The sequence below is a fragment of the Manis javanica genome, chromosome 6 (assembly GCF_040802235.1).
Source record: "Manis javanica isolate MJ-LG chromosome 6, MJ_LKY, whole genome shotgun sequence".
In the NCBI taxonomy this organism is placed as follows: Eukaryota; Metazoa; Chordata; class Mammalia; order Pholidota; family Manidae; genus Manis; species Manis javanica.
In genome coordinates this window covers 105,582,331-105,596,595 of record NC_133161.1, presented here as the reverse complement: position 1 = coordinate 105,596,595, position 14,265 = coordinate 105,582,331, and the positions used below count along the sequence as shown (strand labels likewise).

The following is a 14,265-nucleotide window of genomic DNA, read 5'->3' as shown; positions in this document are numbered from 1 at the left end:
AAGAATAAACAAGTAGTTCAGAATAAGGAAATATCAATGAATCTCAAGTATGACAATCAACGTTTTTGTGATAACAATAATGCAAATTAAATCTATGGAGTGCACTTTTCCTACTGAAACGTGTGTTTTGTTGGCAGAGTTTTTGGGTGAAAAGCTCCGCCCTGTGCAGCTGTGGGGGCGTGCATTACTGGTGACTGCTGCAACAAATTACCAGAACGTTGGTGGCTTAAATGACAGAAATGTATGCTCTCACATTTCTGGAGGGCAGAAGTCAAAAATTAATTTCACGAGCCGAAATCAAGGTGTCTGAGGATGGCACTCCCTCTGGAGGCTACAAGGGAGAACCAGTTCCTCTTGTCCTCAGCTTCTGGCGCCCCCTGTAATTCTGGGACTGGTGGCCTCATCTCTCACTCCCTGCCTCCAGGGTCCCGCGTGTCCCCTCCTCTGTGACTCTGATCTCCTTTGGCCTTGGGCACTTGTGATGGCATTTAGGGCCCTCTTGGACATTCCAGGACCATCTCATCTCAAAATCCTTAACTTAATCACATCTGCAAAGACCCTTTCTCCAAATACGGTAACAATCACAGGTCTGGGGATTAATATGAGGAAATGTCTTTGGGAACCATTTTAGGTCTACCACAAAGTTTTACTTGAAAATCATCTTTGTAGGGCGATATGTAAATAAATTAAAATCTGTCTTTTTGACATAGCAATACTACTCTTAGCAAAAAGAGTACAATGTTTGTAACATCACCATGTATTAGAGAGGGTAGAAATGAAAGAAAAACAGTTTGTCAATATCAGACTAAGATAAATTATGGTATAATTTAGCTACTCATTTTTTTTGCCAGTTATATTTGTTATAAATACATTCCAGTTTAGGATTTGTTTTTCATTCTTTCTCTGGTGTCTTTTTATGAACAGAAGTTCTCAATTATATTGTCAAATTTATCAATTTTCTACTTTTGGATTACCCTTTTAGTGTCTTATTTAAGAAATAAATTTTAATTTCTTAAAGATTTCCTGCTCTATTTTCTTCTAATAATTTAAGGTTTCACTTTGAAGTTTAAATACTTAATTTACTTAGAATTTGTGAAAAGTGTACAGTGGAAGTCGGCATGCTGCCCATCACATACTCTAGCTTTTTATTTCTGCCTGGGATTGTTTCTAAGATCTGTGTTCTTTCTCTTTTGTTTATTTACCTATCCCAGGACATAACTTCACACTGTCTTAATGACAACTGTTTTATAATCAGTCTTGAAGAACAGTAGGACACAGGCTCTCACATAAGTTTACTATTCAGGAATGTCTTAGCTTTTCCTATCTATTTTGTCTTCCATGTGAAAGTAGGTTGAATTTATCATGAAAAATTTAGGTTTTATTTCATGAATATGAAGTAATATCATATAACTGTTACATGATATATCTTCCTGTCCAAAAACATGGTATGTCTCTTTAATTCTTTAGTATTTATAAAATAACTTAATGACATTTTTAAATTTTCTATATAAATGTTAATGTCACCCTTCATTAAGCAGTTTTAATTTTTGTCACTATATCAATCTTTAAAAAATTTTCTGTTTATTTCTAACATGTAAAATGCACATGATATTTTTATATTGATTTGAGATCTGGCAATGCCATTTAGCTTTGCTAGTAATTCCAATCAGTTTTAATAGTTTCCATTTTTACACAGTTTTTACATAATCATGAAGTGTAAATAATGGAAATTTCTTTTTTTCTAAGTCTTATACTTATTGTTTCATTTACAAATTTACCCTATGGGCTGGATCTTCTAGAACACTGGAGAACAGGATTCTAAGATGGTCTTGCTATTCATATGTACATTGTTTTATTTTAAAGTCAGGTTTATTGAGGTATATTTTATCTGCAGTAAAATTCACCCTTTTCAGATGTACACTTCAATGAGTTTTGACAAATGTATGTATTTGACAAACTCTACCACCATATAAAAATACATAGAACATATTTATTACCCCATCAAGTTACCCAAACCTCTCTCTCACCTCCAAGCAGCCTTCAGTCTGATTCTGTTCAGTGGTCTAGAATGATGTATCAACAGGATTATAAAATATGTAGCCTTTATGCCTCTTTTTTTTTTACACTCAGCCTAATGCTTTTGAGATTAATCTATATTGCTGCATTAATTAGAAAACATCCACCTTCCATAAAATTCAGAAATCCCATTCCTAGGTATTTATTTAAGAGAAAGAAAATATATGTTAACACAAGATTTGTAGGCAAATAGTCATAACAGATTTATTTATAATAGCCCCAAACTAGAAACAACTCAAATGTTTACCAGTTAGTGAATGGATTAACCTGCTATGGGACATTCCCACAGTGAAATACTGCTCAGCAATGAAAAATGAACTCTTGATCTTGATTTTAAAATGAAGTTTTAACATCTTTCATGATAAGGAAGATGGTGTAAGGTTTTGATTAGTATATTGCTTCATGTTTAAAAGTTGCTGAGAATGAGAAACAACTGGAACTCTCATATATTGCCAGTGAACATGTAAACTGGTATAACCACTTTGGAAAATGTTTGACAGTACCTAATAACCCTGAATAAAGCATACCCTGTGCCTGGCAGTTGCAGCCTGATGTATATACCCAAAGAAATGTGTACTGGAATGTTCACAGCTGTACTAGTAATATTAGCCCCAGATGGAAAACTACCCAAATGTCCAACACAGACACAATAGATTAAATATATTTAATAACATACATAACTGTCAAATCAGTATGTTGTATACTTGCAACCAACACAATATTGTATATCAACTATACTTCAATAAAAATATAATAAAGCATGAATATTCTCACAATGGAATGCTGAACAGCAATGAGAATGTATGATAGAAAACTACATATAACTGTTGTCTTTTCCTGACATGAGCAACCAATCCTCCAACCCTCCAACACTCACTGTCTAATTCAATTGAATTCTGACACTAACTCTCTGGAGTCAGTGCAGACCCATACCACCTGCGAAAGGCTTGCTTTCACAAGACCGCCCCCACTTCAGGTGACATCGCAAGTCCCAGAACAATCTGCATTTCTGACTGACTGGCTAAAAATCTGACCCTCTTTTTGGATTTGATAATTCACTAGAACTCACAGAGCTCAGGAAAGTGCTTTGCTTAATATTAGGTGTTTATTATATGTGAAAACACATATTCTCCAGTATTTTTGGTGTAGTGTTCTATACATGTCCATTAGGCAATGCTTTTTAATTGCTTTGACTAAATCTTCAATATTCTTACTGATTTATACATTGTAAAGAAAAGTGTGTTAAAATCTTCCACTAATTTCTCTTTGTAGTTCTGGCCATTGTTTTATGTGTATATATATATATATATATATTTGAAGTTATTAAACAACTTTCAAATTAAACAAATTTCAAATTTGTGTATTATCCTGGTGTTTTAAGCCTTTATCAACACATAATGCTCTCCAAGCACTACTAATGCTGTCTGATCAATTCTGCTTTGCAGTGACATGTTCTAGTGAATGGCATATAACTGTATTAAAAAAATTTTAATATAGTTAGTAATCTCTGTATTTAACTGATAAGCTTAGTTATTTCTGTTTATTGTGATTACAATAAATATATCACATTTGTATTTATTTATTTATAAGATCTTATGGTTTGAAGTTTTCTCTCTTTTGTGTGTTTAATTTTTTCCTTTCCTGTCTTCTTTGAAAAAAAGTAACCCCTTTATTCCATTTAAATATTCTACTAATATGTAAATAAAATATTTCATATTCTTAGGTTACCTAGAAATTTAGCCCCAAAGATTAGGGATAAGTAATAGCTTACCCTCCACTCCTCAAATACAAGGATATTGGAATACTTGGATTCTGTCCACTTTAATATGCTATTTTGTCCAGTATTTTATCTTTATTTAACCTTAAATTAGGAATTTATTAGAAGTTATTTTTAGTGTTTTATATGATTAAAGTAGCTTAATTTATACATATGTCTCCTACGCTCCACTCCACTTTCCCTTGCATTCAATCTATGATTCCTAGGTTATTTTTCACCTGCTAAAACACACACACTTTTAAAATGAAGCATGATGGGTAGTCATCTCTTCCAGTTCTCATATTCCTGGAAATGTTTCTACTTCAACTTTTTCTTGAAAGCTGGTTCTGCTATTACATAATTCCTGTATGCTAAACCATGCTTTCCTGTACATTAACAGATGCATGACTATACATCTATAGGCAGCTGCCTGTACCAAATTTGCACTGTGTTAATTTTAGAGGTTTATCATAATTCCTGATACCTGGCAGTGCAAATCCAATCACCGGGAGGGTGAGTGCACAAGTGCACTCACAGGAATATTGTTTTTGTATTAAGCAACTAAATGAATAACTTATAATTTCAAACTCTTATTGAGTCTAGTAATTTCTCCATTGTTGATTTTGGGGCATTTACATAGACAAAGAGATAACCTAAGAATAATGATAGTTGTTTCTTTTTTTCATCTCCTGATACATTTTTTTTCTCTTATGGAGCAGCTAGAAATCTCTAAGGCAAATATATTAGTCTGCTTGTGCTGACTGGGCAGCTTGAATGACAGGAAGTTCTTCTGTGACCATCCTACAGTCGGGAAGTCGGATCAAGGAGCCCGCAGGGCGGGTTCCTCTGGGCCTCCCTCCTTGACTGGCAGGGGCTCCTTCTCACTGTACTCTCGCGTGGACTTGACTCTGTGTGCACACATCCCATGTCATTCTCTCTCTTCCTCTACGGACACCAGTCCTATTGGATTAGGGCTCTACCCTAGACCTCATTAAACCTTAATTGTCTCCTTAAAGACCCTCTCTCAGTTCCAGGGATCAGGGCTTCAACAAGTGTGCATTGGGGAACACAGTTCTGTCCATAGCAGCAGTATTGAATAGAAATGTGATCCTCCTTTGGTTCTGTATTTTAGTAGGAATGTTTTCATTATTTTACTATTACTATGACGTCTGCTTTACATGTTTTGTAGCTGATCAGGTTTAACAATTTACCTTTTTTTCTTCATTTGCAAAGGGTTTTTTTCTTTCTTTCCAGAAACAAATGTGGATCCTCTTATTAAACGCTTTTTCTGTTATTAGTATTCGATCTGCATGCACATCTGGACTCATGGTTCATAAAGACCTTCATTTAGTGGGGCTCTGATGGACTATTGCTGAGCCATCATGGTCACAGATTGATGGGACTCACGGGCACTGTGCACTTTCAGCAGGGGCGTCTCCTCTCTGGTTCTGCCTTAGTGCTGCCCTGGGGAGCTTCTCTCTCTTAGGGTGCAAAGTCCTGTTGTCAGTCCTATTCTTTTTGTTGTTTGCTGTGAGCTCCAGTTCCTGAGTGGGTGACCTGCTGTTCATGGCCATCGAGTAGAGAGATCAGGACTCTGGCTCTCTGAGTAAGTACCTGCCATGCAGTTGAGACAAATGCCCTAATTTGGGGCTCTGGTCACAGGCCCAGGGTCCTTCTGTCATCTTTCCATCTGGTGCACGACCAAATACAATGGACATTTTACTGAGCCATTGTAGCTTGAAAGTGTGCAAAGCAGAAAAAAACTTTATTCTTTGCCTGTTGTCTTTCAATCCCCAAATTTGGGGTCATTTTTTCTTGCCCCTAGATGAAATTTTGGACAGAACCCCAAACTTTGGTTACTTTCAGATAATAAAATTCCCTTCTATGTCTTTAATCCCAAAGACAGCCCTTGCCCAGTAGTAATAAAACACCCACCCCTGTAAATCGAAGCTCCAAATCTGTTTTGACGTCCACTTCACACTCCACACTGCTTCACACAGAGCCCGTGACTGGGGGCAGGCGGTGCTCAGCTTCCTTCTCTGCTAGCTTTTCTGTAACTTTTCCATTGCTTGCTCATTTCTTGGACTCTACAAAAGAGGTGGAGAGGGCGAAGAGGCGAAGGGGTGAGGACAGTCTTGCCTCCTGGCACTGCAGTGATCTGGTGAGAGCCAGAGCTGGCGTCCTTGCTAGCTCATGGGCTGCTCTGGGGAGCCCTCTTGACACATCTGCTCTGGGAGCCACTGAATTGCTCCCCCCTTAGCCTCTGCATTCAATAACTGATGGTATCTTTCTCCTCAGGGTTGCCTCAGCCCTGGCTGGAGCCTTCCTGGCCTGGTAAGGACAAGACAAGTTGGGCCTAAGACAGGCTCCTCCCTGGGCAGCAGCTTTTCTTGACCCAGAAGGAAACACAGGCATTCCTGTCTCCTCCAGCCGCCTCCCTTCAGTTATTTAGTCAGTTGCATCTTTACTCTTTCCAAGGAGGGTCATAACTGATTCTCATGCTCCCTCAAACCTTAGGGTAGCAGTTCCCAAATTTTGTTGCACTGAAAATTACCTGGGAGCTTAAAAACCACTCCTACTTCCAGACATTCTGAGCTAATGGACATTTTTAAAGGTCCTCAGTGAATCGAATATGCAGCAAAGGTTACATCCGTTGCTCTGGGGGTATGAGTGTCAGTATATTAGAGTAGTCATCTTGTGACCCCCCCTCATGGGCTTAAAGTGCATGCAAAGGCCCTCACCCCAGTTACTGGCAACTCTCTCTGACCATCCTCTGAAGTGACCCACTGCCTAAGTCACTTCGGGCTGTGGAAGTACAGAGCACCTGTCATCTTGTCGTAAAGTTTGGGGGCTTAATTAAATCTGAGTCTAAAAGAATCACATTTAACATCCAGATGTTAGAAAAAACCTCCTGAAATTATGAGTACAAAGAGATGAAGTCAGTGATTATGCAGTTCTCATATATGTATAATCACAAGAACCAACTATTGAAGTAAGTACACTGCTACCTGGAAAAATAGAAATAATTTTAGTCCTGTTCTTACTAATTGTCACATTATTCTGAGTGCTTATTTTATAACCCATCCTGAGATGCATTTATTTTTGCCTATATTCAGATTTTGAATATTTTTGAAGAGAAATAAAATGTGTTAATTTCTTTGGCTAGCTTGTTAAAGAATCTTTAGAAATTCTGACTCAGCGTACTAAGAACAGGGTGCTGAATTGACATCCTCAGCTGGGCAGCACAGAGAGAGAACTATGGTTCTGATTGAAGTAGCTGCAATAACTGAGCAAATGAGCTCAAATGAATGGCTTAAATACTGTTTGTGGTTTGCAAATTAGATATACACGGGCTAGAAAAATGTTTCTATACTTTCCTTCTTCAATTATGCTCAGTTTGTTACAATATTTCCCTTAAATAAGAGGACTGGGATTCTCAAACCTGGTTTCTGATTTTGGTAAAATAAATTTGCAAATAACCTTGAGTCTGGGGCATACAATTCCAAATCAAAGCTATTTACAGTGCAGTTTGGCAGACTGCAATCCAAAATCAGGGCCATTTAGAATTTCTTCATCCCAAAATGTAAAAAAAAAAAAAAAAATCATCCAAAATGAGTTTTCTTTTTGGAAACTTTTCTTTTAATTAAAAATTCCTAAATCTTTTTAGGTAGCAAAAGCATATAAAGAAAAAATCTATTTAAGAGAACTGTATCAGTCAGGGTCCTGGCAAAAACAGATGGCACACTCAGATTGGGTAATTTGAGGCAATTTTAATAAAGAGATTTGTTATATGTGTGGGCAGGGTAGAGGCTGGTGCCGGTGTCTTGGAGAACTCCTGGGCCTGACAGGGCAAATGCAGAAAGCAACTAACCAGAATTGGGAGAAGTGGGCTGTCTGGAGGGGCCCGTCACCCCAGGAAGGTAGGTTGCTAGTCCCGGCAGCCCCGCAGGGAGAAACCGGAAGAATAAAGACGTGCCTCCCTCGCTGCCCTCCCCCTCTCTCTCTGATTTATTGTTAATGCTCCCTCTTGTGTAAACTCAACTGGAAGCCAGAGGTCAAAGGCTCAGTGCTATGGGTCAGGCTCTTAGGGCATGCAGCAGGGGGAGAAGGGCAGACAGTGGTTCTGGAGTGGCATTGGAGGGTCTCCATACAATCTGTTCCTTTGGTCCCTTCGCCTCCACCCTGGAACTTCACCCAGTGAGAAATCCATGTCCTTAATATAGGAAACACAGAAAATCCCCAAAGCTGACATACCATCATGGGAGATACCGAGACAGACACCCTTTTCTGCCTGAAGCGTAAGACATTAGCTACAACTTGGGGTCTGTACATAATATAGCAGATAATAAAAAGGAAGGAATACACAGTGACTATAAATAAGAACTGCTAAGGTCTCAAGCTGCGCGGCTCACCTGTGCTGGTCACGCAGTCCCCTTCCCCGCCTGTCCTATGCTCTCCTTACACTCTGCCGGCGCTCGTCTGGGCAGGGCTCTCTGCTTGGTGGGCTGACCGAGATATTCACTTAGTTGGGCCCGACAGCCTACTGTCACGGGGTGGTCACGGTTCCCTGACTCTGGGGAACCCCGTGTTCTCAGGGTAGTAGCGGCCCCCACGGGATCAGTTCTGATGATGGAGTCACCCCCTTCTTTGTCGGCTTGGTGATAAGAGGGGTTCAAGATGGCGAAGGCTGAGTGTCAGCTTTCCAGTCTTGCAATCAGGACTCTGTTCTCCAGTGAAGCATCCTTGCCTGGGCATAAGACCTGTAAGGACAATGAAGCTGAGATTGTGAGACTGAAAGCAAACACTCATCAAGAGTTTAGTAACTAAGGCCACTGCTACCTGCACGCCTTGGTTCTGAACCCAGGCACAGGTAAGATGACACCGCATGTGAGCCACTGGTTAGGGAATGTACTGCAGGTCATTCTAGGATAGTGTCTAGTCTAGCAGAATACTGTCTCCCAACTGGTATAGTAACTGAGCTTTCAGCTTCTGAGATGACGAACAGGGGCCAATAACAGAATCGCATTGCCATACATCCCTCACCATGAAACGACTTCCTCGAACAGAAGCAATATGTGCAGGCCAACATGATGGTGGAAAAGGCACCTGTCAGTCCATTTGTAGCAGCACTGGCAGAAGTGGGGGAAGGAAGACTGCTTTCTGCCAAGCATGTCTCCCCCTGTGAGGACCAGTCACCATTCCCTTCCTTATGAGAGGGGCCCAAGGTAACGACTTCCATCAGTTAGCAGCTTGGTCACCCTGAAGACGGACGTCACATTAAGGGCTCAGTGTCCACCTTTGGTGAGGGGAAATCCATGGCCCATCTTACTTTTGTATCAGCCGAACAGGCGAGGTGAACAGGGATTAACAGGTGACCCAAGCATCTTTCAAGTATGCCGTGGAGGCTTTGGTCTCCTACCTTCCTTAGAGAGGTGGTGTTTGACCTTGGTTCACTCTCTCAGTGAGGTTAGTGGAGGGGGAGAGTTTCCAGGGGTTTCCATCTGGCTTTGTCTACTATAATAGTCTTTATTCCAGTGGCCAGGAAATAAATGAGGAAATTCTCTCAGTGAGTAAGTATATTTATCATCACCATATTTTCTGGGTCTGGGGAACACCACAGGGTGCAGTCACCATCCCACGAGCCCAACTGAGGGAGGAGCTCTGGTCAGGGCTCCATCTACCACTTGGCCTCCCCCACGCCGATCCGGCCAGTGGGCCAAAGCCACATCCTAGGTCTCCAAGGGTTAGAACCCAGTCAGAGCTCATGTCTAAAAACCTTGGGATATCCTTATTTTCATTGCATAATTATACTGCTGACATCCATTGACAACTCTAGAAAGAATGGGGAAGATCATGACATTTTCCTGGGATTGCTCTGCAGGAAAAACCTTCTCTTCTGGACCTTCAGCACCCTTTATCTACTGACTGTCAATCTTGTCTGCATATTACAATCACCTGGGAAGCTTCAAAAGTTACTGACGCCTGAGTCCCTGCCTCAGAGTCTGATTTGCTTGGTCTAGCATGTGGCCTAGGCTTTACAGATTTTGAAAGCTTCCCAAGTGCTTCTGATGTGTCTGAGGTCTGAGAGTCCCTGCTCTAGAGAAGTAGAGTGGAGTGGCAGTAGAGAAGGTTTGGAATATTTACCAAGTACCCAGGTGATTCTGATAGACCCAGAAAGCCTCTGCTAGTACATGCCAGGGGAGTTGTAGCATTTGCACTTCACATACAGTAAACTGCTATGGAGTTCCACTTCAATTAGTTAACCTAGAGGGTGATTTAGACCCCTGTCCCCCAGGTGTCTGGGGTAACACATTAGACCCGAATCCTGCAGTGAGTACAGGTGTTTTATTGAACATGGCCTGCTCAAACCTTATGTCTAATCCTCCTTGGTCTGACCACTTAGCATCTGCTCTTTCACATGCTCCCTGGGCTCTTGCCAGGAGAGATTGGCTTCATATATATAATTTGGTGTATATCTGCTTCCACAACCGAACTGGTACTTCTTTTCCTGTCGATGTTGGAGTCAAACTCTAATTAGAACACTCTAGGCATGGGTACAGTGTATGTGTCTTGCCAGTGGGTTTTCAGCCCCAGACAAGTTCACTGTCAACGAGACCAAAAAAATGACAGTGGAACGTTCTTGGAGTGAAAGGGTTTCTACCCAACTTTATTTCCACAGTGGCAGGTCAATCACTAGAATCCCGTCCACTCAGAGCGAGTCTGCATGCAGCAAGCTGGTCTCTGTCTCTGGGCCCTTCTGCCCACACAGCCATTCTCTGGGCCTCTCTGCCACCGCAGTTGTCTCAGTCTCTGTCCTCGGCACTGCCACCACTCCAGCTTCTGCTCTGCTCTCCTGCAGCCTTGCAGCCGTGCCACCGTGTTGCCCAGAGCACTGGGTGGAGCTCTTAATATAGAGTGAATAGCAACGTATTGCCCACACACATGTAGTGAGCTAGCCAACCAGGGCCAGGTGACAATCCTGGCCATAGGGACCTTCACTTTATCCACAGTGTATCATGAAGGGTATTAGCAGGTGGAGTGGCTCCTGGCTTAGTTGAAGTCATTCATAAGCTTTCATACTAGGGGAGACCAGCTCCTTCTCAGGGGAAAGTCAAGGGGCTCTCTCCCCTTGCATGAGTTTCAGAAGGATTTGAGAGTTCAGTCTTCCCTGTCTTGTCTGTTTCGGCACAAACATTCTTGTCCCATGCCTCGGGGCTCCGTGCCTCTTCAGAAGGCCCCTCTTCTTGGTATGTGTGAGACTGGGCAGGGTAAGTGTTTGTCTGCCATCCTTATGACCACACCACTGCGTGGTCTCCAGCCTTCCTGGACCCAAACTCCAGGAGATGAGGAGCTCTCCATCCATCGTGGAGACTCCCTGATTTCTACTCATGTTCTTACTGCTTTTCATGCAGGTTTCTCAACTCATCACTGCAGAGTGATAGACTCTGCACTCTGACAGCTTAGCACCATCCCTGGCTTCTACCTTCACGTACCAACAGCAACTCTCACTCCCACATTGTGCCAATCAAAACGTTTCCAGACATTGCCAAAGTTCCCTGGGGGACAGAATTGCACTAATGGAGAACCTCTGCTCTAGAGCTATCAGAAGAAGCCACCCGATGCCACGATCTTTTAATTCACATTATTACCATAGAAACTAATTGCTACAGTGAATTGATTTTCCAACAACTTGTCCTCCACCTGCCCTTCATTGTATTCTACTTTAATTTGAATAATCACAATCCCCAGATGCAGTTAGTTACTCATGCCCCCTTTCCTGATCCCAGAACCCCAAGTTGAAGGTCTGTTTCCTAGAGCTATTTTCAGTACCAATTTCTGCATCAGTTAATATCCCAGCAGGAAACAGATGCTACACTCAATTTGAGCAATTGACGACAGTTTAATCAAGGCACTATTTACATGGATATGGGCAGACTGTAGGGAAATCAAAAGGGAGAGTGTAGGACCCTGAGCTAGTAATGCTAATGGGGGCTCCATTCTTACCTCTAGACCCAAGGAGGCAATGGCAGAAGGGGAAGAGAAGTTCCCAGGATCTCAGAACCAACCTGGAAAGAGAGAGCAAGTGAGCTACTCGAGAGATGGGGTGGCTGAGGTCTCCCTCCAGTAGCTCTCTGTAATTGGTGGGGGGATAGGATATTTACCCCCATCCTATCTGCTCCTTCTGCTGCTCCCTGCTGGAAGAGCTCACCTGAAATACAGGGAGCAGGGAAGCACCTGGATGCAACCCTTTGATGAGGGTGCCTTTGATGGCCCCATACTGATTGATACATGCTTCTGGAACACATGGTGGAGAAAGATGAGGACAATGCAGGAAGGCAAAAGGGAGGCATGAAGCGTATGAGCTGTGTTTCCAACAATGGAAACAAGAAATTTTCAGACATTTTTTTGAGAAGATTATCAGTACCACTACAGACTGAAGAAAGAATGAAAACTAGGGCAACTTGGAAATGACAGCAAAAGTCACCCAAATAAAGGATTATTATAAAAAGCCACGTGTACATGTGTGTTTCTCTTCCCTCCTTTATAGTCTCCAAATAATTATTGCAAATTCCCATTTTGCTTGATAAAGGTAAAAATTTCAGTCCTGAACTTCCACTTAGCACTGAAGTCTAATGCTCACCATACTATTGATTTTGCCTCTGAATTGGCCTGGAACCCGTTCCCATCACTTCTCCACTGCCACTGGCTTTGTTCAGCCAAGGCCTTCTTTCTCCTAGATGATTTTGAAGGCCTGATACTTCATGTTGGCTTTCTCTTTTCCAGCTTGTTCTCTTTACACCATCACTTATTATTCTAAAATGAAATCTAATAATGCAAATTAACTGATTAAATAATTCTCAATGTTTTCTATTACTTACAGACAAAATGTTTAACACTTACGTAGCTTATAATGAACCTGCTTTCAAACTTTTTGACCATTCTTGTCTCCTAAAATTCTACCCATATATTCCCAGGTCATGTGAAACAAATCACCGTGCTCTGAGTCCTGGTCGTGGGGCGCCTCTGCATTTGCGCACTACTTACTCTACCTGGAAGACCGTCCCGCGCCCTGACCTAACCACCCCTCATGCTTCCCATGGAAAGATTAGCAATTGAGTTTCAAAAGTCAACCCAACCACCAGTCTTCACTGAAAATGTAACCAAAGTATTTGGGTAGAATCAGTGCTCAGAAATGGAACAAACACACTAAAAACATTCAACACTGTTAACATAAAAAAATCAAATTAAAACACTGTGGGTAAATTAAAATGAAATTAAAACCTATTATATGGTCATGCAGAAGTGCTGTGCTGGGAGGGGTGTGGCTGAATGGCCACTTCCATAAGTTAATGTTAGATAATAAATCAATAAACCTTTTTTTAAAGGGAAAGCAGAAGACTTAACCAATCTAATGTTGACTCAGTATGTTTGGTTTTGAGAATTTTAAGGCCCAATAATAAGAAACACATACTCTTGAAATCGCTGTGCTATCCTGCAACTTCACTTTCCTTTAGCATTATTTTTATAGTATGTAGTGAATTTTTTCATTTCTCTTAAGTTTTAATATTAATCCATATTCCTATGTTTAGTTATAATTTATTCCCTATTACTACTGCTTAGTGTCCTGTTAGGCAAAAGTAACAGTTCATCTGTTCTTCAGCTGACAGATTTTGGATTGTTTCTAGTTTTTGTGTTATAAAAGCACTGCTATGAACATTCTCATACATGTTTCATCATGTGCATGTGTGAGATGGGGCTTCAGAAGCAGAATTGTGGGCCTGCAGGGCATACACACGTTCAACTTCACAACATAGCGCCACACTGTTTACTACAGAGGCTGTAACAAGCTACTGTTTTTGCCAGCAGTGATCAAGGGCTAGTTACAGCCTAGGTGTGGATGGGCACTGTACCAAGTGCTTCACACATATTATTCTGCTCAGTCCTTGTGATAAGGAAAATATTCAACACAGCCATCCAGGTCAGCAAACCGCTTTTTTCCTCTGGTTGGCAAAGCCCTCCCAGCTCCCTCTGGGCTCCCCTTTTGCCCTCTGCATGCCATAATGTCACATATCAAAATAATATAAATTGCTCCCCTTGCTTGTGCTCAGGTCTCAGTCCTTGGGAGACTACTCCGCTCTGAGCCCGCCGGTGTAAACTGAAACCTCAACACTCCAAGACCTCCCAGTGCCACTTGGTTTTTCCATCAGATCCAGTCCAGGTTTTCCAGTATTTTCCGTAACACTTGCAACAACTCTGTACGAAGAGGATTAATATCACCACTCCAGACGAGGAAACGGACAGTCTGTGTACGCCACGCCCGAGTGTGCGCACACCCAGGAGCGACACTGAGGGCTCTCGGGCAACAAGGTCTGTGCTTGCAGCCATGACACAAAACTGCGGGAAGGAACTGGGATGAAATTTGTTGCAGCATT

General features: G+C 41.7%; 1 long non-coding RNA gene across 1 annotated transcript; it reads right to left on the bottom strand.

Moving 5' to 3' along the window:
- Positions 1-5,783: 5,783 nt before the first annotated feature.
- On the bottom strand, positions 5,784-12,265 carry LOC140849955 (uncharacterized). The gene is made up of 3 exons (XR_012132423.1): positions 11,837-12,265; positions 7,704-8,592; positions 5,784-5,919 (listed from the first exon to the last, which is right to left on the bottom strand). It is a non-coding gene; the product is annotated as an uncharacterized lncRNA (long non-coding RNA).
- Positions 12,266-14,265: the final 2,000 nt, after the last annotated feature.